We start from the raw sequence: 27,443 nt of genomic DNA, 5'->3' as shown, positions 1-27,443 counted from the left end.
TGACAGATGTGTGCATCAACATCTTCCCTTTTATCTTTTGGACATTCCACAGAATGTTGTTATTTTATAGTGACTTTCAGCACTGTGTCTTAGCTGGGCACTCACAGTCCAGGAGTTCCAGCCTCACACAGCTCAGGCACAAACAGACTGGAGCTGGAGGAAGGCAGAAATCACTTCAGTCACTGTGCTTATCACAAATTTACCCATTGCAATCTACTTAACTGAAAAACAGAATGATATCCCTGGCATGATGGAATTTAGCTTTTCAGTACACATTTTCTCTAATTTGGCTTGAGAAACAAGGACCTTTTCCTGTAAAATTATGCAAAATGGAGATGCTGGAAATATGAAGAAGTAATTCCACAGGTGTAAAGTTGCACTACGGTGAAAATGAGTTTTCATACATCTAATTCTAATTGCATCCATGAAATAGGCATTTATAAGATTAGATTGCATCCATGAAATAGGCATTTATAAGATTAGTTCTACGTGGAAAAAACAAGTCCAACAACAGTCTGTTCTGCTAATTTCTCCTTAATCATGTAAATTCTCATGCATTTTAATTTACTATCCTTTAGATTATCTGTGTATCACTTTAATTAGGAATTTTGCCATTTTGATCTTCTGTCCAATTTAAAAGGTGTCCTTTGTCTTGGAAAAAACCAAAAGGAAGCCAAGTGGTAAATTAAAACTAATTATTTTAATTTTTCAATATTAAAAAAAAGTAAAATACTCATAAAAAATGCAACCAACCCTTCAAATTTAATTCCAATTTACAGAAATTTTGTACCAAATAATCTGGGTTCTGGCTACAAAAACCTGATAAATATTCCCCTAAGTAGTTTCAGTAAAAAATGTTTCAGAAACATTGAAAAAATTAAGTCTGTTTTGCTGAAAAGTTTTATTTTTTCAACAAGAGAGTAATTCAGTGAAATAAGGCACGTACTTTTTGGGATGTAGGTGTGAAACAGCAGAAGCCACCTGAAAGCTTAGTACAGGATTACTTTAATCTTTGAGGGCGTGACTCCAAGCCCATTGATGTCAACTGATAATCTCCTATTGACTTCATTAGTTATAGGATTAAGCCCTTAAAAGATATCCACTTAGCTGGCAGAAGATCTTAACTTCAGACACCAGTGCACACATGACCTCTCCATGTCTGCATCTGCAGCACTACACCAGTGTGTGGTGGAACAAGAGTGCAGCCCCAGCCCCACTGAGCTTTCCAATCCTCCTGGGTTTCCTTAGAGGTGTTGCCAGCATTTCCACAAAAACCGCCTGACTTCTCGATGCTTTTAAAATGTCCAGCTGACGTTAAAGCTGAGTGAGTCTCCTGCTTCCCTGAGCTCTCAGAACTGGGAAAGTATCATCAAAGTGATCATTCTATGCTACAGACATTCACCAACATTTAATATTCTGGTTTATATGCAAATAGTTTGTATCCTTACCTATTGTGTACTGCACACAGCCAGGCTTCCAGAAACAAAATTGTCAGACATTCTTGCACAGACAGTAAACTGCATTACTGGAGAAGAGATTTACTTCTACTGATAAGAAACAACTTTCCATCTGTTACTACCAAGAGGATCCAGTGTATCATATAGCAAAGGTCCTTCTATGGTCTACAAGATTTTCCTATTTATTTTCATTTTGCAATGAAGTAAAAACTATTTTAAGGAAAAAAATGCTTAAATTCTCAGGAAATTTCAGAAAGGCAACATCAGCTAAAGCATGTGAATATACACAATGGCTGTGCTCACAGTATTCTTGGAAAGAAGGCAGAGAGAGTGGCTGCTTTCGAGACAGGTTTTTTATGGAGGATACATTTTACAGTAGGACAAAGGGTGTTTTGCATCACAAGGCAGTAACAAACAAGCCCATTTTCTGAATTTTCCTAGGAGGAGCTGCTAAAAAGAAAATGTTCTAGGCAGTCAAAACTGGTGTGCAAAGTCACTTTAATTCATATCAAGACACACTGAGACCAGAAACCACCTGGTGTTGAGTCACCAGATGCAGCTTGTAGTGGGCTCCATTAGTACCAGGAGCAGTAACCCTACCCTGTGAATTATCCAGAAATGCTATTAGCTGTCCCCCACAAATTATACTGCAGAATTAAAACTTCAATTCCCCTTTGAGAACAATTAGATTGTAATGGGAGCCAAGCAGAAAAGGAAATAACAAACTTCTGTCACTTGAGAACATTACTGTAGTGGCATTCCCCTGTTCAACTAGTTTTATTTCATAGCAGCTGTCAGGTGCTGTATGTACATTTGAAATGTGGGAAAATAGCTTAGAAAATATCACTCAAAGTAGGTTTAAGCATCTTCTGTAAACTGAATTACACTACTAAGCATATACAGGCACTGATCTAGCTGGGAGCACACAAGTAATTGTAAGCATATGAACCTCACTGAAGTCATGTGCTTAACATTATTAATATAATTAATATTTTCTTGGTTTGAGACCTTACAAGTCTTTGCAAGTCTACCTATACAGACTCTCTATGCTATATGTGCAGTTCTTTTTAGGGAGACAGCAGGACTGAAGTTCCCAACAAGAGAATTTAGTTGCTGTCTGTCACAAATTCTGTATAACCTGAAATCATTGCATCTTTGTGCCTCCACTTCCCATCCAAAAATTAGTGAAATCAATCCTTGTAAAAGCGCTTTGAGCTCTTCAAATGAAAAGTGCTATAAAAACTACAAATTATTATTATATTATTGAACACCATGTATGTATACACACTATTATGTAATATATAATATATGTATAATGCATATAAATTCTAACAAATGTATTTGTGTAATATCTGAGAAATGGAACAGTTGTATCTGGAAGTGATAAATACATAGAGTTGGATTTATTGTTAATCTGTGGATTTAATGATTTTTTTAGACAAAAGGATGTTTAAGTGTATAATTGCTTTTCTTAATTTAATATATTTATGTAAATGCATGCCTGAAGTTCTGATTAGATAGTTATTCTGTGTCCCTTAAGCTAATAAAATATATTAAACTTTATCTTACTGTATAAGGTACACCTGCTGCTTTAATTTTTTTTATTTTAATATTTTTATGACTAAATGCATAATTTAAAGTTCATGAAATTTTAATTCTAATCAGCTCTTTGATCTTTGCAGTAAAAGAAAAATGCCAGCCTTTTATATATTTTTTGAAATGTACACTAGTTTTATTTATATAAATTCTAAGATGCTTTCATAAAATGTGACTGAACACTGCTATTATTTTTGGAATGGGAAGTTTGGAATGGCATTTCCTGGACAGAAAATGAAGACATCCATGTTGAAAAGATACCTGTTGCATGGCAAGCAGTATGTGAGTGGACATGCAGCTGGAACAAGGGGACAGGCTTTGGAAGCACAGATACCTTGGAGAATTAGTTCAGCAACAGAGGGAGAAACATTGGGGTCATTTTTTTGTTGTTTATTTTGTATCTTCAGAGGAGCACATCAAATCAACATATGTTAAATTCAGAGATACCATTTCCAGTGGTTTAAATGAGTGCCATAAAAAATGGATGCAATTTGGAATTCTTTCCTTTTCTCCCCATCCTAAGGAGCAGGTTCTGTTGCACTGAACTCGACACCAGAGCACACACATGGGAGCAGAGCCAGCTCCACAGATCAGCCCTGTGGTTTATGATACTGGAGAACAGTTAATCACCACAACACTTCAGTGCAAACTACACTTGCATCTGAGACAGCAAAAACCACTTCGGACAGGGCTCTAAAGAGCCAAGGGCTTCTTCACACACACTAAGTTTGCTTTGGTAATGTGAAATGCTGTTGAATTAGTCTTGCACATTTAACTAACCTAAAGCCTTTAGCCTGTCCTGTGTTTGTTTCTTAAACTGAAGAATGAAGCATTACCAACGCTACGATATTGATGCTATCTCTACGTGTCAGATTGAAGCCAAAATAACCTTGAAATTTTCATGAAATTGTTTTTCCATTTTTCAGCTAGCTATACCATTAGTGATATGGGCTGGTGGCCAGCCAGAGAACTAGGATCCAAGGAAAATTTGAACTTCACCCAAATTTGAGGATATTTGGAAACTGTATTTTATTTCAGCTTTTCTATGAATAAATACAGCAGTTGCAGCAATGTTCTTTTAAACATATTTTCTTGAAAATTTTCTTCATTTGAAGAAGTGCTCAGAACAAGAAAACAGCTAAAAGATGGCAAATAAATAATGAAGAAATCCCTGAGGATTGGTTAGATTTTTTTAGTGGGACATATATATTCATGTAGATAGTAAAAAAAAATTCTGTGAGTTTTGTACATAATTACAATAAATACAGTGCAGCATGTAGTTCTGGTGACATCATAAGTCACTGAGTTTATTCTTGTAATTTATTAAGACGCTATGAAAACCCACTGACATATTTATAAGCCTTGGAATTAACAGCTACCTTTCATTCCTTTTACAACACATAAGACATGAATTTTACTTAGAGAATTATATACACTCAGCTCTGTACAGCAGGACTGTAATTCTAGCTAAAGCTTCTGATGCTATCCTACACCTGAAGGGCCAAATTCTGAATCTGCTTTTGGATTTACCAAAGGGGGTATCCTTGGCCTCTTGAACAAGGCTTGTGTGGTTTGCCAAAAGCCATCAGAAATTTCAAAAGGAATTCAAAGCCTAAATGCACAATTCAGGAGCATTTTATGTTAATAATACAGTTACTACTAATATATTTCAGTAAGTATTTAATCACTATTCCCAAAGCATGTACTTTGAACAATCTTTTTATTTCCACATACAGCTCTGTTCCTTACGTCCTTGGTTCTTTATTTATTTTCTTATAGATATGTTGCTTCTCCCTTCTATTGCACTAAATTCAGTACATATTTACAAGTGTTTCAAGGGACTGATCATGGCACAAGTGCTTTTTTTTCTGTTTTACTTTAATGAAAACACTAAGTAATGGATCAGCCCCTGGTTTAACTGTAAATTAAAAATGCACCACAAGTAAGTAGGGTAGAATCTTTAGGATGCCAAAGAATCATTTCGGTCTCTGTGGTTGGATTTATTTATTTTGGGGGAAGGGTTGGTTTGAGTCATGTTTGATGACATGTCTACAGATGACATATGTCTCTGGCAGAACTGGGCAAAGTGGGACACAGCTTTGGTTTAGGAAACCTCACTCAACAGTGGCTTCCTTGTTTACTTGTTTTGGGGTGGTTTCTGGGGTTTTTTTAAGTTCTTTTTTTGTTTATTTTTTTGTCCTTCAGAGCTAGAACTACTCCTGGATTTTGCATGAATTCCAAAACTTTGGGCTAAAACAGTTGAATGAATGGCTCTTACACTGGTTCAGCATTCAATATTCAAAATTCAGATATTGACAATGTTTCAGTCATCTTCAACTCTTGCTTACCTTCCATTAGCACAAATTCACTGATATCAGCATTGTCAGGAGGCGAATCGGGCTCAGCAGTGGCTTTCCCTTTTCACCCATTTTATATCACTTTAAATACATTTCACTCAGAAGTATCTGTCCCACTGTCCCACAATGAAACTGGTGTCATTATCCTGGCACAGTTTGCTCCAGTTGCACACACTGGAGTCACGTGTTTCACCTTTCACTGCGCACATTTGTTTGCTCAGAGCTAGGCTGAGGGAGGCAATGTGGGAGCTGTATACCTGTCCTTCATTAGAACAAGAGGTGTGTTCTCCTTTCAGTACAAGAATATTGGGATTCTGTGATACATATGCAAGCTCTTTCCACTTCAGGGAAGGGGAGCATACGTGAAGCAAATGGCTGCCTTTGGTTCAGGAGATTTATACAGAAGAAATCCAAACTGCACCAACCCTCCTGCAGTGGAATTCGTGCTTTCCTGGTGGGATGAATAGAGCAGGTGCAGACACAGCTTTCAGGCCTTTAAACTACACCAGCCCAAATAAATTACAGCCACAGAGCATGTTTAGCAATTTCAGGCAAACATCAGAAATGCAATGCCCATGGTGCAGATAAAGTGCTTATGAAAAAGGTGTACGTAACATCTGTACTGGCACAGAACGCCTGTTCTGCAGTAATAGCTGCAAAATGCCTCCTATAAAGCATAGCACTGTTAGTACAGCTGCAGCTTTTAATAGCTATTGAATTTCTTGATCAGGGAAGCAGGTCCAGAGCAAGGGAAATGGACAAGTGAAACTATAAACTGCTATTTTACACCTATGAATGTAATATCAAATAAATGTGGCCGAACCCACTTTTATTTTTTTAAGAAATTCATCCCCAGAGAGCCTCGTGCTGGATCTTAGCTAGCAAGCCATCAGAAGGCACTTATGTCAGCCTGACCCTGAGGTTTCCAAGATGTATGTGCAGCCTACACACACACACACACATACACCTCTTGCTTATTATATCTGTAACACAAACCTGCAGCCACACACACATGTTAATACCTCATGCATCATTTCTGCACTTAGAGCTATTTGGTTCTAGATAGATGCAAACAAGCAGTGAAAAGGTAAAACAACAGGCAGCTTTTTAGATGGTTCTGCAAGAAAAAATTGCAGCGAAGTGACTGAATTGCACAGACTTCAGTATGGGCAACAGGATGCAACCAGTAAACTCATTACCATGTCAGCTTATTAAAATTATTCCAAAAAATACAGCTGTCTGGCATTTTCTCAGGTTTCTTATTTAAATACCTTAGTAGTAAGATGAATTCATGTCTAGGAGGCCCCTGTAAATTACTAGAATAGTTTTTACTTTGCATTTGTAATTACAGCTTTTTGTTTCTGATGGAACTTCTAGGGAATTATCAGATTTTCAGTATACAGATAAACTGCATTTTAATATTTTTTTAAGCTTATTGTTTTGCAAATTCTTCATGTCTTCTATTAGCCTGGAAAGAAATCCCTCACATAATACTGAGGCAGCAGTGGTTGCTGAAACTGCAGATTCACCCCAAATTACCCCAGATGGAACATTCTGAATATGCACAGAGTATTTTGACTTGGAGCCACAAGGATCATCAAGTCTAACTCTTTAGGAAAAGGCTCATATGGGATTGAACCTACAGCCTTGGTGTTGATGTCTCCTAAACACTGATTAGACTGGATTGGTTTGGTTGTTTAGTTGTGTTTGGGACCACTTTTTTCCCCAAAAGATAGCAGTTTTCAAGCTACATGCTATTAATGTCTACCCAAAGTGTGGCCCAGGGCTGTGCCCTTCTGGGTCCCAAAGATCTTCACCTACCCAATTTCCAGCACTATTTCAAATATCCTGGCACCTGAACTCACTATGTTTCTTTTAATACAGCTACATTTTTTTTTCTGGCTGGCATATATGCTCAGAAGTACCTGAACAAAATGGAGATAGATAATTATCTCCTTCTAAAAGCACTGCAGGATAAGACGTACAAGTGCCAAAGCTTGCTTGAGACTTTGGAGAATCCTGAAAAGTTAGTCATAGCCAGCACCTCAATTAACTTCATGGGTGGTGGTGCCAGTTGAATGATAAGAACACACTAAGATTCACAAAGAGGTGGATCTAACTGCTGGTTCCTTCCCAAGAAATTGTTTTGACTGTAGTCTTTCTGGTTGAATCCAAGGTAGAGTGAAGCCAGAAGTGATAAAAAGCAGTGGATCAAAAGAAGAGAGGGAAGAGCAGAGTCAGAATCTTCTGGCCTAGAAAGCTTATTTGAAAGTGTGAATTAGCCCACTAAATGAGTCCTGCTAAGCAATTTAGATATTCACGCTCTAGGAAGAAGGACCGAGTGCCCCAGTGCCTCCTTCCAGGTGAGTCAAATTCCCTTTTCTGCCTCTGTGCTCTGCCTCTCTAAGTGGTCTGTTTGCAGGAGGCAGCACTGACAATGCTGCCTCTGCCACACTTCTTCACTTAACCCTCACTGGGGCAGAGCATCTCTGACATCTGCAAGAAGTTTTGTGAACGAATTAAGGGACAAAAGCCCAAGTGTTTGCTTATATGGAATAATCAGGGATTTTTAAAATTATTATTATTTCACAAATTATCAAAGCCCCATTTCTTAGCACAGGCAGAGCATCTCCTCCAACCCTGGTAAGAGCCCACCTGCAGTGCTGCATCCAGCTCTGGGGACCCCAGCACAGGAATGACACAGATCAGGTCCAGAGGAGGGACACAAACATCATTGGAGGGATGATTTTCCTATGAGGAAAGCATGAGAGAGCTGGGGTTGCTCAGACTGGAAAAGGAAAGACTCTGGGAAGACCCTGCTGGAGTCTTTGAGTTCGTGAAGGGGACTTGTAAGAAAGATGGGAACAAACTCTTGTGTGACAGGACAAGGGGCACTGGTTTCAAACTGAAGGGTTTAGATGAGATATGAGGAAGTTTTTTTTACAAAGAGGGTGGTAAAAACACTGGCACAGGTTCCCTGGAGAAGTTGTGAATGCCCTATCCCTGGAAATATTCAAGGCTGGGCAGGGCTCTGAGCAGCCTGATGCAGCTGAAGACATCCCTGCTCATTGCAGAGTGGTTGGACTGCATGGCCTTTAAAGGGCTCTCCTAACCCAGACTATTCTGTGACTGTGATTTACAGAGTGGAGAAGACTAAACAGAGCACAAAGCTGTCACACAAAACACTAAGAAAATGTACAACATAAAAATTACCACCTGAGAGCTACAAATGTTTGGTTTTCAAAATCCACCTGCCAGAGGAAAGTCACAGAATAGATCCAGATCTGTGGATGTCCACAGGAGCTCTGCCCTTTCAGAGGTGCCATCACACCAACCCAAGAGATTAAAATCTGATGAAGCTGAACAGAGACTTCAGGAAGACAAGTTCAAACAGCAATGAGCTTCAGTGGAGCACATGACTATCTCTGGGAGTTTTGAGCTTCAGTCCCCTGACAAATAAATACTCCAAGGAAAATCTCAAAACAAAAGATTTGCCAGATTATGGCAATAAGACATTAAAACCCCACAGGATTATATGACTCCTTTCATGCATCTTCTGAACAAGCACTGAAGTGTTTTCTATATTATAAAAGGAAATGAAAGTGAAGACAAGTGTTTGCTGAAGCTTTGAGTGACTACTGAGTCACTCAGCAGTCACAGAGGTCTGGGACACAGCTTTGAGCCACTGGAGTGTGAGCAGGAGCCCAGTGGTGGCACAGGAAGTCTGGGGCAGCAAAGTGACATCCCAGGTGGGGCTGTGAAGCTCTACAGGACTGTTTGAACTGCACCTGTATCCTCAAGTGCTTACAGACACCTCACTCAGAAACGTGCTCTGCCTGCTGCAATCCCTGCCAGCTGCAGCACAGGCACAGCACAGGGCTCATCTTCACTCAGTTAAAGCAGAACCTTCCAGAGATCAGAAAATGATCACTCAAATTAATAGGGATGAATTAATAATTCATATTAACCTTTTTATAAAGAGTAAAGAGAAGCAAATGAGATTCTGTCCTCTGTTTTGAAAGCTGCCTGCTCAGGAAAGAGCTTTCTTTCAATTATCTGTAATGGGATTATTAGCACTTTTTCCTCAGTAATAAATATATTACCAGAAATAGATAATACTGATAAACTTTCCACAGCAGCTGTAAGAGACAAGCAATTTTAAAAAACCAATATTCTCTGCATTGCAAATATTTAGATTAACATAATCAGGGTAGTGATCAGCACTCCTATAAAATGACAGTGCACTATAGGATAATATTTGAAGTAAATAAACTGGATTTTTCCCATGTAAAATATTTTCACTGATTTCAATTAAATGTAAAATTCTCCTGCATTTTCTGCCTCTGTTCCCGACTATTATAAAATAACTGCTACATTGCATTTCAACCACACAGATAGGTTAGCTATTACTACTTACCTCCTGCTTTTTATGTGGTCATGAAACATAAGGTTTGGCCTTCTTTCTGTTGCTTCTTGGTGACCAAATATTTCAAGTATTATTTTGGCTACAGCACAGTTTTGCACACACAGCATGTAAGCTGCTTAGCACAAAAAAGAAAAGGGATCTGCAGGCCCAAATCCTGCCACCAAGTGAAAAGAAATGAAGTTTAATCCCAAAAATCAACCATGTGCTGTATCGGATGTGTACACTCATGCACACCAGTGTATTTAACTCTTAAAATTTTGCATGCACAAAAATGATACTCATTTGTAAACTAGAGAATCCTTCATCATCAGCAATATAAGTACAAAATACACATTTATTAAAATACATTAAAGTGATGCCTCAGAAAAGTAGATGTTTTGACACATTAAGTCTAAGAATACATCTGGAGGGGGTAGTTCCATCTATCCAAAACTAAATATCTGTGAAAACATCTGGGAGTTGCTATTCCAACTGAAAAATAACAAGACGCATTGCAGAAGATGCTACCTGCAGTGTCCCATCCTCAACATCAACCAGCCATTACATCACAGATGAGAAACGAAAGAACATGGGCCAGGGGGTTTCACATCCTAAAAAAGATTTAGGTCAAACTAATTTTTCAGTTTGCTTCTGTCAAGGAATGACTGTAAGAATTTCCAAGCAATATACAGGGGAATACTTGGATAAAAGGAATGGGATAAAACTCAAAGAAAAGGAATTAGAACCCGATTTTTTAAATCCTTGCATAGAAAAATGATGTCCTGAATAACCTAGAATGTCTGGCTTTCATTTCCTGGTCCTGCAAATTGCCCTACTTGCCAGCTTTACAACTATAAGCCATTGGAATGAACACAGAGCATCTGCTTATGGATTTTTAAATTTCACATATATAATATTTTCAGAATCATATCTTGACAATAAAAAGATTCTTTGTTCAGGATACAAGAGAATCCTGAGTTATTCAGCAGAAATGTGTTTACATTTTTAGGCATATCAGTCACTTGCAGTAGTTTTTTATTTCTCTCTTGATTAGTATATATCCTAATGCCTCAGCAGCCCAAACATGAATGTGAATAGATAAGCTAAAACCTGGGAATTTCAAGAGCAGTGAAGTGCAGGCTTTCACCTCTCCCCCTTTTAAAAGTGTCAAATGCTTCCTGACATGCTTGGGTCCTTGGAAATGGAACATATTTTCTCATTACGTTAATTAATGGGTCTGCTTGGGTGGTATAATTCAGTATAAATTTCCTTTAGTATTCTGTCATACCTAAAAAGGATCTTATTTTTGTGATGTCTTTAAATTTTTATGACTTCTACTCTGTTTAGTCTGTGTGTAATCCTTCTTTTGAAACCTAATGTCCTAGAAAATCTGCAGGTTTCTCTCAAAACTGGCACACTCTGTAGTTTACAGTCATTTCTTTTTCTTGCCTTCTCAGAACTCCCTGCAAGTCCTTAAGGTGCAGTTCACAGCTCAGGGAATTTATGATTCCATCTCCCACGTGAACCCGAGCCCTGCGATGTATTAAACCTGACAAGATGCCGCTCATGAATCTCTGAAATGCAGCCAGGTGTGATGTAATGAGGAGAGGCTTCCAGCTCAGAGAAGCCCAGCACAGCTCCCAGCTCAGCCTGATGGTGCCTTCCTTTACCTCATCTGGGAGAAGAACTGCCTGGGTGGGGACTCTCCTGGAAGCGTAACTCCAGAAAAATGTGGTTTGGGGAAAACGAGACAGGGGAATCTCTTGCCGTGCCAGTGCTTCTCAAACAGCTCAGCTTCTGCTTTCCTTTCATTTCCAGGTTAGAACACTAACTTGGTCATGCTGTCATGAACCACAACTTCCCAAGGAAATGGTTTGATGGGCTGGAGGTACATTTTTATGTATGAAAAAAAAAGAAAAAAAAGGAGTATTTTAAACACTGGAGTCTCAGCTAGTGGAGGAAGCAACAGCAGGCTCAGAACACAGAGCAGCAAGTGCTACAATTTACACACAAATTCTATCTTAATCAAAACAAGGCTTTCATTTGGTTACGACAATTTACTCTTTTTTTATGAATAATTGCATCATTTCAACACAAAAAAGGGTAAAATCAAACCAGAGCAAATATAAGGAAAAGCTCAACATTTCCAGATCCTTAATTCCAATCTCAAAATAAATTGATAAATGTTATTATCAAATTTTACTTCATTAACAGCACATGGGGAATATATATTGAGTGAAAGTAAGACTTTGAAACTCATCCCTGTCATGGCAATGGAAGAGACTGTGAATGAAACTCATATTCCTGAACTAAAAAAGAAACAGATGTGTTTTTTAAATATGGAAAGAAAGTGTGAAAATGAGTTTTTATACAGTCCATGATTTAGCATTTTGCATCCATGAAACTTTGAAATCCACATCCTAAAGCACATCCTTAGGCCACTAAGTAGATTTTCTCTTTGCAAATCATAACCAAGTTGGTCATTGCAGCAGTGCAAATCTGGTTGATTTTCAGAGGTTACTTGATTTGATTAATTTTATGCACCTGCAAATATAAATTTTGAGAACAAAGATAATTCCTACTATATCTACTCAGGAAACAAAAGACAGATCTTCTCAGAAGCATAAGAATTTGGGCAACATTTGTACTACCTTTTGAAATTTCTAGGAAAGAATGCAGAGCAAGATTAGCCCTGCATTTTCTTCTGACCATGGAAAAGTTATGAGAAGAAGGCTCTTTTTTCAACTTGTCTTTCCAATTTTTTTGTAATTGTTGTTATTATTACTGTATTAAATTCTCTCTTGTCCGTTTCAGAAGAGATTCTTCCTAGCTCTTCCTGACCTCCTCATCCATGGACAAAGTGAAAAACACAGGATAGAATAGTAAAAAAGATTGTGGAACTGGAAACAGATAGACTGGATAGCCAGGATTTCCATCCTTACATGCACAGCCCCAGTCACTGAACACTGTCTTTAGAAGAGAAATTACATCAGTAAATAGATAGGAATACACTGGGATTAGTCTGCAGAAAAATATACCTAAAATTCTAAATGTCTAAAGGATTTACTGTGTATTTATGCTCATGACATTCACCTATTTTTGGCAAATATTCTGGCAATTTACTTTCAGAACTGAATAGGCATATACTGATGGACATTTCCAGAAAGTGAATCATGTATTTAACAAGAAACCAGATTTTTAGAATTGTATTCATCCATTAGATTGGAAAATTCTCTTTGGGCTATGTTATTTATCAAGCTAAGTTTGAATACAACATCAAATAAGTACTGCTGGTGAGTTGGTTGATTATCACAGAATCCCAGAACAGATTTTTTTGGAAGAGACCTTAAAGATCATCCAGATCCAGCCCCCATGCCATGGGCAGGGACACGTTCCATTGACCAGGGTGCTCAGAGCCCCATCCAGCCTGGCCTTGAACACTCCAAGGATGGATTGTTCACACACCCACAGCTCCTCTGGGTAACCTGTGCCAGTGCCTCACCACCCTCACAGCAAATAATTTCTTCCTATTATCTAATCTAAACCTGCCCTGTTTCAGTTTGAAGCCATTCCTGCTCTCTCTGTCATTCCATGCCCTTTTGAAAAGTCCCTCTCCAGCTCTCTTGCAGCCTCCTTTAGGTGTTGGAAGCTGCTCTCAGGTCCCTCCAGAGCCTTCTCTTCTCCAGGCTGAATAGCCCCAGCTCTTACCATTAATTTAACTATATATCTCTTATTTAACTACATTAATTGAATTAAACATATAAAAATATTTAATGACTCACTCTAACCACTTGAGAATATCTTAAATCTTCAGAATTACTTTGAACTCGCTCACAAAGAGAGAAAAGGTGATGCACATCAAATTAAATAACCCACAAGATGAATTAATTTAGCAACGGTCAAGGTATGTTGCAACTTCCTCAGTTTAGATTGCATTCCTGCCCTGAGTTAACATTACATCAATTCTGGATCAATTCCTGCCTTGCAAGATAATTTGACACAAGAGTTCTTGTTTTTGCTAGAGGTGTGCCACCAATGCTTTATCCTGATCTGTCTCAGCCTTTCCAGACTGTTCTCTATTGCAGGAAAGGCATTTGGCAAAGCAAGAAATGTTTCTTGTTAGATAAATATTTAAGAAAGCAATAATTGTGAAACAAAAGTACTCCAAACCTCACACAATACTCACCACACTTGGATGCTTTTTTCCCCCAGCAATATCCAGATTTATCACATTTCAAGTCTAAGAATACAATTCAGATTCTCTTGATGCCTGGCTAACAATATTCACTAAACTGCTGAACCCTGTAGGCCTCTTTCTGTACTAAAGCTACATTTTTTGAAAAATTCCTTAGACCCAAGCATGATGGTACATCTGCGGTCAATCATTTCACCTAAAGGTGGACCCAAACCCACTAGTGAATTAGTTACTTAATCCCAGGCTCTGTAAAAACTTGGATCCATCATGAAAACAACTGGTAGAACAAATCAAGAATACATACACCTCAGGAAAACATTAAACTGAAAATTTTGTCCACAAGAATGACAGCCTTAGCCTTGCAAATCAGGAACCATTGATGGTTTCAAGCTGAAAGAGAGAGCAGGTTTAGATTAGATATTAGGAAAACGTTCTTGACTGTGAGGGTGGTGAGGCACTGGATCAGATTGCCAGAGAAGCTGTGGCTGCTCCATCCCTGGAAGTGCTCAAAGCCACCTTGGATGGGGCTTTGAACAACCTGGTCCAGTGGAAGGTGTCCCTGCCCATGGCAGGGGGCTGGAACTGGATGGTCTTTAAGTCCCTTCCAATCCAAGCCATTCTATGATTGATTCTGTGTTCTATTCCATTCCAAATGATACTGAAGGATTTTGAAGGCTTAGATTCCTTTTAATGTTTTAAAAACATTAAGATTTATATGCTTTATGAGACACTTATCAAATTACTCACATAAGAAATAATGCAAGAGCTACTCTGAGCCAGGTTTCCCTCTCAAAAGTTCACTGATACATGGAGAATGATATCCACAACTGGAATTCTGTCTTTCCACAGTCTTTATGCTTCCCCTGCAGCAAAATAATGTTCTGGCACCTGTGTATTTAACATCAACTATCTTAAAATAAATAATTAGGCAATAACTCAGAATACAACAAATTATTGTAACAATTTGGGTTACTCGTCAGGAAAGAGATTCACACTTGGAGACTGTCAGAAATACCCTTCATCACTTAAAAATGCAACTGTTATTCTAGAAGCAAAGAGACAAAACCTCTGTGAATTCCAGGTGTCTTGCAAGAGCAAGTGACAAGAGTTCTCAAAATCCTTCCAATGCTATGGTGTTTCCAATGTCATTGGCCAACAAACCTAAATCTCAGCTAAAGAAAATGAAGCTTTAACTAATTACCTTTCAATAGCTACTAGAGCTGTTGTACAAATGCTTTATTCAGATAAATTAATAGCAAGTCAGAGCTGCCTTCTGCACATAGAATCTGCTGTTAGTACCAGAAATCAACAATATTCCCTAAGAGTATTGACATCAGAACTATTCTGTCTATCTTCTTTTTCTTCTTGGTACTTGGCCTAAAGTTCTGGGCCAAATTTTATGTTCTAAAATTAAATATAATTAAATATTGACACTTAAAATTTATACCTTTATGTCACCTTCTACTCAAAGTTTCACATAACTTCAAAAGGGCCAATAATTCTCTAAATATATAATGACTATTAGCTACATTTTACAGAAAAGGAAGCAAAAATAAAACTAGCACAATGAATCTGAATCTGATTTGAATCTGAATGCTGACTAGCCTAAGGTCTGGAAACAAGCCATTTCTGTTACTGGAGGACTGTGAATAAAGATTCTGAATAACACCCACTAGGTTCAAAAAATATACACTAAAATAGTGCTCAACAGATGTGGAAAAAACATGATTGGTATTATCCAACAGCTACTTCTTTCTCTGCATTGTCTCAATCATCACTCTGTCCTCAGTTCTGTATCAACATCCACCACTCACAGACATACTTTGTGGCACAACCTCTCTTTACCTGAAAACGAACCCTGCTCTTTGCAGAAGCCTGTCCCGTTCCACTCTGCAGATTTCCCAGAGCACAAATGCATGACTTACAGAAAAAAGTTTGAGATATTTATTCATTTGTGCTGGCACACTTGACCACACTTCTCAGTAAGTTTAATACAAAACCCCAGGTGAAGCAGAAGGCTTTTCTAAACATCTGGGGGAGTCTGTCATACCCATGCCCAGAAACTATTTGCCCGATGAGATATCCAAAATCTGTCACGGTCTTTAAAAAGTCAGCCTCTCCTGAAACAGAATCCTTCCCTAAACAGAGTGGGAGGTTAACTGATTTCATTCTATCTGCTTCTATTCTTTGATTTTATCTTTTAATATTAATATCCTTGAGACCACCCATCAGCTAACCTGCTTAACAAAACTTACTGCCCAGTTATCTGATCAACAATTGCAGTGAGGCAGAACTCCCTAAAAAGATGCATAAGGTAATTATTTAATTACATTCTTATATCATGGATCATTCAATTTAATTTTTTAACTAAATATTCAAAACAATGTAGTGGATATAGGTTGATATTTAAGATGGTGGGACACTTGAGCACTGAGATTTGATTCGACAAGAATCTTACTTAAGCCAAGTAGTTCTACTCAGATTAGTTTGCAAATAGTAAGCCCCAAATTTCTTCCCTTCAGAACTTAGTAAAAAAAAAAATCATTCTCTTTAAATTTTGAAAACTTGATGTTTGTGATATAAATATAATTCCTATGCAATATACAAGATTTACTGAATGACCTAAAGGTAAAGGAGAATGAGAGGACTATTTGTGGTGGACTTGGTAGTGTTGATGTTTGAGCTTGATGATCCTAAGGGTCCTTTCCAATCTAAATGGTTCCATGATGCTATTTTTAAAAACTCTAAGGGGAAAACAAACCAAGAACCATTGTTGTATCTCTCTATCCTATGTTGCATATGCCATTTGTTTCGAACAGATTCTTAATGAAGGAAAGCTAAAATTGAGCATTGCTGAAGCTCTATGAAGCCTCAGAATATTGTAAAGCAAAGGAGGTTTGCATTACAGACATTAAAATAGCTGACTTTTCCATTTGGAGAGCATATTACAGTCCAAAGCATAGGAACACATTCTGAATGCATGGCTGCTCTGGAAATGCAGCTCGGTTGCAGGGCGGGAAATATGGGATTAATCACATTTGCTCCAAGAGCAGGATTTATGGCTTGTAAAAGCACAGAACACATGCTATATATTGATTAAAGAAAAAAAGGCCCATCCAGTTGCATTGATGTGTTGTCAACACCATGTCACCAAGTCCCGAAAACGTGCCACCTAGTGGAGCCTGTGCCCACCTCCTGCAACCCAGGAGCAGCCAGATCTGCTCTGGTGCTCCTGCTATCTTGCCTGGGAGAACTGCTCCGTATTTTCCATTCCTCTCACTGCAAAGCATCCATCTTCCCCCTGCCCTCCCTGCAAAACTTGCTCTGCTTACAATTTAACCAGAAGATTTCTAGTATATCTACTACTTGTGACTAAAAACACCTAAATTAACCCTGAACCAATACCAAAATTAGCAGAGCACAGAAAATTGCAAACAGGCAAAATCAAACACAGCACTCTCTCTGCTGTCTGCCTAAATCTGCATGAGACATTATTCTAGTATAAGAAATTTTTTTCAGTATAAGATATTCCTGATTCTTTTCCCCTAACCAGAAGTAAAGGATCGAGATGATGAGGAAAGAGCTTTTCACTGCTAAACAGGAAAACAGACACATAACTCACATGCCTGGGGAAACAGCTGGGAAAATTAACCCGGAGGCTGAAGAAGGCAGATGAGACCAAATAACATCCAACTTCAGCTACCTAGAAGAGAGTAACTTCTGAGTCTAAATTCTACACTAATATGCAATATTCCACAGGATGACCTTATTTTCCAAAGATCCCAAGCATTTCTGATGGCAATACTATAATTGCTCCTATAAATTTATAGCACAAACTCAATCACCTCCATCTTTCACCAAAAGCTGATTGATTTTTTTTTCCTGAATTTGAATACCAAAATACGTGGATTCTTTCAATCTTATGTTAAAATTAAAGAGTGGAATTTTTTTTTTATTAAGCATAATTGTATTAGTTATAGGAATAGTCCATGACAGAAGGCACTAGCCAGGGCCCTAGCTTGTAGATTGGAAAGGTAAAATGCTTGCACCTTAGGCAGGTGCAAAGATTAATAAATTATTCTATGATATCATGGAAACAAAAATTACATTACTTCAGAAATATGCAAGCTAGGGGTTGTATACAATATTCAGTTAAATGCTGAATTTCTCATGGAAGAATAATATTAGACATGTTCATAGATCCTAAAATACTCTGAAAGTTGTTTGGTGCCCTTATCTCTTCTCTAATTGCAGGAAACCATGAGGTACTAAGATAACAAATAACTGACAGTGAGAGGTCATTGCACTGTACATTTGTCTTTTGCATGAAATTTTCTGAGTTTAAGGAGCTTTGTTTCATGTAGTGGAAGGTACAGTAGGCAATAAACATAAGAAATGTTAGTAGAAATAGAAAAATGTCCAGAGAAATATGAAATACATTTACATACTGAGATTCTCTGACAGCTGCACCAATGTGCATTTCTAACAAGACCAGACCCATACAGACCTTAGAAGAATCACCTACAGACCATTTTCCCTCTATTCTTCAAAATTAGTTGTAGGTAAATAAAATAGTGAGGAATCAAAGGAACATAACCCAGCCCCCAGAGAGCTCTGCAGGGAACCATTGGGACTCTGGTCCAACACACTACAAGCACAATTGTGTATTTCTGAAAAATGTGTAAGGATAGGCATTGCTTTAGCAGTCAGGGATTTATGGCAGTGCACAGGTTTCTAACACAGATCCAGCCAGTGCTCTGTTAAACTCTGTTTGTGCTTGGAGAAGGAGCAGTGTGTCCAGAGGAAACAGACTGGGTTTGGTGATAACAGGGGAATGCAGGCATTTCAGAAAACATCCATGAGTTAAGATCACAGGGATGGATATTAAGCATCTGCTCAGGAAAATGAACATCAGCTAGATTTTTATCATGTTGCCCTCTATACTATGGTAAGGCCCAAATGCTCCACTTGAGTTGCAGCTGCTTTATTTGAGCAAACAAAAAATCAACCAAAGGTAAATTCCTGCCATGTATCCAGTCTGAAAGACTCAATTGGACAAGAAGCTACAGAATGCTTTCACACTCTGAAATAAGAAAAAAAACCCTGGAAAAGAAGGTTGGTTTTCTTAGGTGAGACACAAAGACACACCTCCTCACCCCAAGATACAGCATGTTCTGGGAACAAAAATAGGCTGTACTTGTCATTTCTTGTAAAAAATAAGTTCAGGTGGTTATTTCCCCCTCCTCCCCTGTCCCCAAAGCTTACGCGGTTCTGCTGCCAGGACCCTAGCTTGCAGATTGTAAAGGTAAAATGCTTTCACCTTGGGCAGGTGTGCAAAGATTCATAAGTTATTATAGAATATCATGGCAGCTGCAAATTACCCAACTAATCTAGTGAAGATTCATTTCCTTTGCTCCCACATTGTCAAATGGTGATTTCCTCTTCTTGTAAGAATATTTGGTGTTCTGGCCAAAGTATAAGCAGAGCCATAGTATTTCACACTTTTGTGCAACTCAGTTTTCTCTCATGAGAAATGACAGATTCCTCAAGTTTGTGTCAGCTGGGGAAAAAAAAAATCTAATCTAAAATGAAGAGCCTATTTTAACAAGAAAGAATAAGCAAATTAGTCATCACACCTCTAATGTTTCCCCACAGATGTATTCCCTGTGCTGCCCAACACTGTCCATGGCCACAGCCAGCCTGGGCTGTGACACACAGAGCTCCAGCAGCAAGCCTGGACCAGAGCATCCATCAGGAATTAACGAGGGATGAGAAAAGCAACTGGTAACAGTTAAAGCAAGTGTTCACAGGCTGCTTTGAATGGGCTGCTCTGCATTCTTTTGCAATGAACAGGGAAAGCTGTGATTGGCTCCATATGACTGGCAAAGGTGATGATAACATGACTTACAAGCAACCTGCCACGAAAAGCATTTATCTTGCAACATATGAGGTGTGCAGGAGGAAAGATGCTCCTCTAGAGGCACATCACACAGTAGTTACACACACAATTTAGTGAGGTGATTTTATAATCACCTCAATACTCATGTAAGCAAAGAACTTTTGCAGCCACAAGGCAATCACAGGTATCAGAGCAGTGAAGAAAGTAGGGGATTTTACTCAATTCCTGCTTTTAGAAACAAATCCCTATTAAATAATCTCACACCTTGGAACCAGCACAACGTGCCAAACTAATGACACAGGGATCCCACTTAGAGAAAGTGACAGAACTTTCTAAGTCAAAGGAACAACCATGTTTGCTTCCTGCTGTGTGACACATTACCACAAAGGTCTCCTCTTGGCTTCTTCTGCTCTTTTCCAATCTATTGTAGTCTGGATTCTCTCTTACTCATTGCAATTTTGGTTGTTTCCTCTTTCAAGTTCGGTTTCCACATGTTGCTTACCCAATTTTTCCCTGCCACACAGCATCCTTTGCCTGAACTTCTCCACCATTCCCATCTGTATTTCCCCCCACTATTCAACTCACAATCTAAGTCAAGATTTTGAAACATGTTGTAAATTAAATTAATTGGCAGTCCTTTCCTGCAGCTGTGTGCATTTCTTAAGACCACATACTTACAGGGCTTGGGGGCTGGTTCTTTTTTACCTTCTTTGGACACATTTTATACTAAACCAAATTGCACCTGGTTCCAGCACCATCTGAATAATCATGCTGGTACCTTTCAGGGGTCCTAACAGGGACAGGTTTATAATTATTTTGTTCAGTATTCAAATGGGAGACAGTTGCATCAGAAACTTATGAGGAAAACTGGATTATGCAGAACAGACTTGAATACTTCATGTTATCTTAGGTAGCTCATCTATTTTTTCCTATGTGCTAAATGCAAAAATACATTAATGAATAAAGAGCTTAAAAAATGTCAGTTATGAGGTTCCCTGTTAAAAAAGTGAGGCTGCATGAGTATGGGCAAAGAGTTTTATTAGCCCTGCTAATAAGGAAAGTTTCTATTTTTATTTAGAATCAATTTAACCCACATAGCTTAGAAAATAATTATTTAGAAAATAATTTAGGTTCGCTTAAAATTACAATATTAATTTCAACAGTTCATTTTATAATATGGCCTCATAAATTAAAAACAAAATCCTGAAATTATTCAAAGAAAATATGAATAAAACCTACAAGTCAGACCACAACACTGTAGCATGCCAAAATAAAACCCTGAATCTGTGCAATATCTTTGAGTACTAAAAAAAATCATTCAAGAAAAGATATTGTTTCTTTGCATATGCACTAGAAAATCAGTAAGGAAAAAGTAACTAGGAAGAGAAAATTAGAGGGAAACATGTTCGAGTTCAGATATGATTTAGACTTTTCCATTTAAAACCAGGGGAAAAAAATCCCCTAGCTCTGTTGAAAAATGAAAGAGTGCCATCTATATATGTGATTTTAGACATATCTGAACCAGAAAGCTCAAAGCCACTGTGGCAGAACACCTGTAACCAGTAAGGTTGTCTGCAGAAGACACATTTACTCTGACCTCCAATGCCTCTTCCCCTGTAGAGTCTAAAATCTTGATTGCAAATCCAAGACACACCTGGAGTCACACAGGGAAACCAAAATTGCCTCCATCAGACATATCTGAGCTCCAGCAGTGATGCATCCTCCCCTGTTCCGTGATCAGTGCTGCAAATGAAGCCCTACTCATTCCCAGCTCTGTGTCCCTGTCCCTGCTGCCCCTTCCCTACACTCTGTAGTACCCTGGCTCTCTCCTGTACCCTTTTTCCTCTTCCCTTCATCACTTTCTTCTCACCAAATAATACAAATAATGACAATTGAGCTCAAAGAAATGCTGTTCCTTCAAGGAGAGCACTAATGGTGGTCTCCATGCAGTTACCAATCTCCCCAAGGATTGGAGGAACAAGGCATCCCTCAAATCTCTCTCCTCCTGCCAAACAGATTTTAAATTAGTCAGTGTTTTAAAAAATATCACATGTCAAATTGTGAGTAGAGTGGAAAATGTAGTAAGTAATGCCTGTCTTCATGCATAGAAAAATAAATTTCAAATACTTGGTGGCTGCATTTCAATTTCTGTTGGCTGTACTGAGCACTAGAGGGTAAAGAGGTTGAGAAACAGCTTTCTTTTCATGTCTAGAAGAATGATGCCACCTACTCCAGATCCTACAGCTCTTTGAGCTGTGAGACTCTATTGGCAACTTTTGAATGGCAGCATACTGACCAATTTACAGATGAGTACTAAAATTCATGCAAAATAAAATAAGTTAATCTTATTTGTTTTCAACTAACAACAGATTTTGCTCATGTTTACGCCAAGAATATACATTATTAAATCAGGCCTACAAATGCACTATCAAAAGAAGTACACATGTTACTGATTTAAATTTTCCTACATATTTTTCTGTATCTTGCTGTGCTGCCAGGTTTCTAATACAGAGTTCCTGAAAACAAGGAGCTTGGTCAAGGTTTAAATCGATGAATATTTGAACGCAGTGAAGCTCCACACCATTAGACCAGCAGCAGGTCTGGTGATGTGCACAAAGTAATGTTCTCTAAAAGTAACCCTGTTACAATTAAATTAACCTGTAATCATACAGAAATTACATGCCTTTTTTAGGATTACATACAAAACCCTGACAAGCCAAACTTATCTGAGGTTTGTCAGTGCCCCAACATGGCTTTACAGTGATTCACCAGCCTGCTGGCCAATCTATAATGAATTAAGAGAGCTTCAGCTGCATCCAGGGTTCAAAACCACTTGGGTTCAATTATCATCCAATCAACTAATAAAAATATAAATATTTTTATTTTTAAAAACAAACTTGCACTATCGATTGGGCTGTGTGGTTTAAATCAGCTATGGAATTTGGACAAACAAATAAGAACCATTTTACATAGCCAGCTGCACATCAAAAGTAATTTTGCAACACAAAAATTTTCTGGCCAGACCTGCCTTTCAGACAGTTATAGATCCCAGTGGAGGCATGGGAAGACCAGAGTTCAAATTCAGTTTACTATGGCAGTTCTCCCAGCTCTGAATCTCAGCCATGTGACTGGCAATGCTTACTGTCACCACAGGGGAGTCTTAAAAGGGAAAAGTGGTAGCTCTGACATTCAAAGAAAAAGCAAATACTACCACACAAAACTCGTGTAAGAGTAGAATGTTTCTCAGTAGAATTTCAAGCTGTTTCTCAGCATTGTGCTGGTATCTCATTGTTGCTTGAGAATGACTGCAGACATAGAATAAATTCTATTAACCCAGAAAAGTGCATTTGCCACCTTATCTGCCTCACTGAGCACACCCTGAATAAAGTGGATACACCATGAGGAGAAGGTAGGAGACACAATAACTGCATGTACATCAGCAAGCAATGTTACTGAGGTCACTGCCCTGCTGACAGAGCAGTTACTACACGGGCAGCCTGGAGACATCGTTGTACAAATCCACTTCTTGAGACTTTCTCTTTCAGAATTGCTTTAGTTTGGGGCTGTGGATAGAATAGCAGTAGAGTATGGAGCATGCACTCCTGAAGTACAAGTTTCTCTTGGGAGGAATCCAGGTTTTGTCCTCAGGGACTTCACTGAGACACAAACCAAAAAGGCAGCAAGTGGAGACTGCTTTTTGTTTCAAAAGCACACCCATGATCTGTAATAAACATATACCTGAGGTTTAAAAGCATGGAAAAGTGTTTCAGGGGAAACAAAACAGTACCTATTATGATCATCCTCAAATCAAAAATATTATCATCACAGCAACATATCCAGGCAATGGATTTAATACTTCTGTGCCTATCTTGAAGCAAATGCAATATTTGGAATGAATATGTGGCATTTAAAATTTTGTTTTGCAAACTTTTCAAGTCCTTTCTTCCCAAATCCAACATTATACCTATCTACCAATCACTATTCTTTTGTATTTTTCACATTAATGGGGGTTGGAAGGGACCTCTGGAGATCATCCAGTCCAACCCCCCTGCCAAGGCAGAGGCACCTGGAGGAGGTGACACAGGAACACATCCAGGTGGGTTTGGAATGGCTCCAGAGAGGGAGACTCCACAACCTCCCTGGGCAGCTGTTCACACTGTCTGCCACCCTCAATGTAAAGAGGTTCTTCCTCGGGTTTAGGTGGAACTTGTTGTGTTTTGGTTTGTGGTCATTGCTCCTTGTCCTGTCACTGGGCAGCACTGAAAATCACCATCCTCTTGGCACCCGCCTTTGAGATACTGATGTGCATGGTGAGATTCCCTTCAGCCTTCTCCAGACCAACAGGCCCAGCTCCCACGCTCTCTCCTCATGAGAGAGAAGCTCCAGCCCCCATCGTCTTTGTGGCCCTTCAGTGGAGCCTCTGCAGGAGCCCCTGGCCTTTCTTGTGCTGAGGACCCAGACACAGCACTGCAGGTGTGACCTCCCCAGGGCGGAGCAGAGGGGCAGGATCCCCTCTCCCAGCTGCTGGCCATGCTCTTCCTGATGCTCCCCAGGACAGCATTGCCCCTCCTGGCTGCAAGGACACACTGCCAGCCCCTGGTCAGCTTGTCATCCATCAGAAATCCCAGGTCCTTTCCTGCAGAAATGCTCTCTTCTTATTTTCTTCCTCTTCTGTTAGTTTCTTTCAGTGAACTATTTATACTGAGTTCAGCACCATGAACTTAAACATACACACTACATGTTTATATCAATATAACTTGAGTATTGTTAATCAATCTGGAGACAAATAAGAAAAGGGAGCCCAGGCATTGTAACTCACCCCTACAAAACATTTCTTATATCCCTATACACCCAGAAGCAACTGTAACACAGAGGCTGAGAATTTTAGGGGACCAGGCACAGACACAGCATCTCTTCATAACTGAGAAGTATCAGAGATGAGGAGTGACAGTAAATCTAAATTCAGGATACTGACATTATTCAAACTGTGCTGCTTGTTTGTGACATCAGCTAGTCTATGTAAATAGAGTACCTAAATCTGGCCAGTGCACAATAATAGCCAAGATGTGTATAAATGCTATTATCATAGAAGCTTGTTGAGGAATCAAAATACAGCATAATAACGCAAACAGTGTAGCTTGTGAGGAAAACCTACGCAACTGTGTACCTGATTTATATTTCAATATTTGAACTAAGTATCCAGCTTTCTATGCCAAAAGCACATCAAATATGATCAGATTGACAAGAGGCTTATTTTGGGGAGCAGTTTTGGAGAGTAGTCACCAGTACTGACACAAACAACCTCTCCTTAGATGTCTTGGTTTTACTCATTTGTACAACTGGCAGTAATGACCTCTCAGTCTTAGCATAATAGTGATTAAGCATTTAATCCAAACCTCTGGCAAGCTAATAAGCATTGCTAATCACAGACTGGAGGAACTGAGGAACAGGCTGACCCTGCAAAAAGAAACATTGTGTTTTACCTCTTCTGTCACTTCTGAAAATCTGTAAACTCATAAATGCAAAGTCATAAACTATAAAAGAAGATTACTGTTAGTGAACAAGAAAGATCCTTTCCATCCAACATATTATTAAGATTTTGTGCAGGTCTTCTCATTGCCAATTTTTCTCTGGGTAATTTCAAAGCAAGTGGAAATAATGTTGTCCTATAGCTGCCAGTTTGTACAGCATACACACAGATTTGAAAAACTTTCCCTGCAACAATCTTCACCTTTGTAATTTTTCAATAATTCAGCATCATTCTCCACCAACAATAAAAATGTCACTGACACATCTCTTTGTAAAATATGTCCCCAACTCTGCATTATAGAGACAGTGACTGCTATGACAATATGGCTTTGGCATTTAAACCATTTGGCCCGGTTTTGCTATCAAAAGTGCATACTGGAAAAAAATGGTACAAGAGTATCAAACAATACAGAAATTTTTCATCTTTAGATCATGTGTGACCTCCAGCCAGGCCATCCCTAACTGGTGTGACAGTCACTCCCATAGAACAGACTGGTGTTTTAACAGTAACTCTCAGATAATCAACCATTCCAATAGAATTACTGCAATAGTTGCCAGCTTCTGTGAAGAAGCCAATTGAGAGTTCAAAAACCACATGGGCATTAAAAACCTACCAGACATTGTATTTTTTTTTCAAATTACTTTCATAATTTCTTTTAAATCTTCCCTGCTGACGGCACTACAGCTTAAGGATAAGAACATTTAAACTTGTTTCAACAAGCTAACTCCAGGAGGAGAAACAATTCTGTGGAGGTATCAGCAAGCACGGTATTTGGTTAATTATCCTGCCAAAAAGCCAAGTGATTAGCTTAGCTAAGTGCCAGATGCAGGGAACATTGCACAAACACTGCTATGTGTGGTGGGCCTGTGCTGTACAATCACCAGATTGCCGGGCTGAACTGGGTTTGGGTGGCAAGGCTTTGGCACAGGGGTGCCTTCTGTGAGGAGCTGCTGTGTGATGCAGCCAGTGCCAGCCTGGCTTTGGGACGAACGAGCTGCTGGCCAAGGCTGCCACGGTGGTAATGCCTCTGGGAGAATGTATTTAAGAAGGGGAAGGAGCCACTGAGCAGAAGCAAACTGCAGCCAGGAGAGAGGAGTGAGAATATGTGAGAGGAGCAGCCCTGCAGACAGCCAGGCCAGGGCAGAGGAGGGGCAGGAGGTGCTCCAGGTGCCAGAGCTGAGGGTCCCCTGCAGCCCCTGGTGCAGCCCATGGTGAGGCAGCTGTGCCCCTGCAGCCATGGAGGTCCACAGCCATGGACAGATGCACCTGCAGCCCATGGAGAAACCCAACTGGAGCAGGTGGATGCCTGAAGGAGGATGTGACTCTGGGGCAAGGCTGCCCTGGAGCAGGCTCCTGGCAGGACCTGTGCACAGAGGAGCCCACCTGGAGCAGGTTTCCAGGCAGGGGGGACCCACACTGGAGCAATTCTAGAACAACTGCAGCTTGTAAGAAGGATTCAAGCTGGAAAACCATCCTCTGTGGGAGGGACCCCACACTGAAGCAGAGGAAGACTGGTAGGAGTCCATCCCTGATCAGGAAGCAGTGGCAGAGACGACAGCCTGCAATGCCCCTTTCCTGTCCCTCTACGCTGCTGGATGGAGGAGAAGTTGAGAATCGGGAACAAAGTTAAGCCCAAGACAGAAGGAAGGTTGGGTTGAAGGTGTTTCTAAGATTTTATTTATCCTACTCTGATTTTCTTGGCAATAAATTGAATTAACTTGGCAATTAATTAACCCAGGCCTTGTCTGTTTTGTCTGTGACAGCAGTGGATGAGCGACCTCTCCCTGTCCTGATCACCACTCACCAATGTTGTATTATATTTTCTGTATTATATATGTCCCCTGTCCTGCTGATGGAGTGGCTTTGGTGGGCATCTGGCATCCAGCCAGGGTCAACCCACCACAAGAGCCTAAAATCAAATGCCAAATGCTGGAAAAGCTGGTCTACACAAGATATGTGCACAGAACAAAATAATGAAATGAAGGACATAATTCAATTGCTGAG

The 27,443-nt window shown here is 39.4% G+C and overlaps 1 protein-coding gene across 1 annotated transcript in view; it reads right to left on the bottom strand.

Moving 5' to 3' along the window:
• ANAPC10 (anaphase promoting complex subunit 10) overlaps positions 1–27,443 on the bottom strand; it is a 103,707-nt gene that overhangs the window by 15,685 nt on the left and 60,579 nt on the right. The window lies entirely within an intron of this gene.

This window comes from Zonotrichia albicollis, chromosome 5 (assembly GCF_047830755.1).
Source record: "Zonotrichia albicollis isolate bZonAlb1 chromosome 5, bZonAlb1.hap1, whole genome shotgun sequence".
Lineage (NCBI taxonomy): Eukaryota > Metazoa > Chordata > Aves > Passeriformes > Passerellidae > Zonotrichia > Zonotrichia albicollis.
This window is presented reverse-complemented; position numbering and strand designations above follow the sequence as displayed.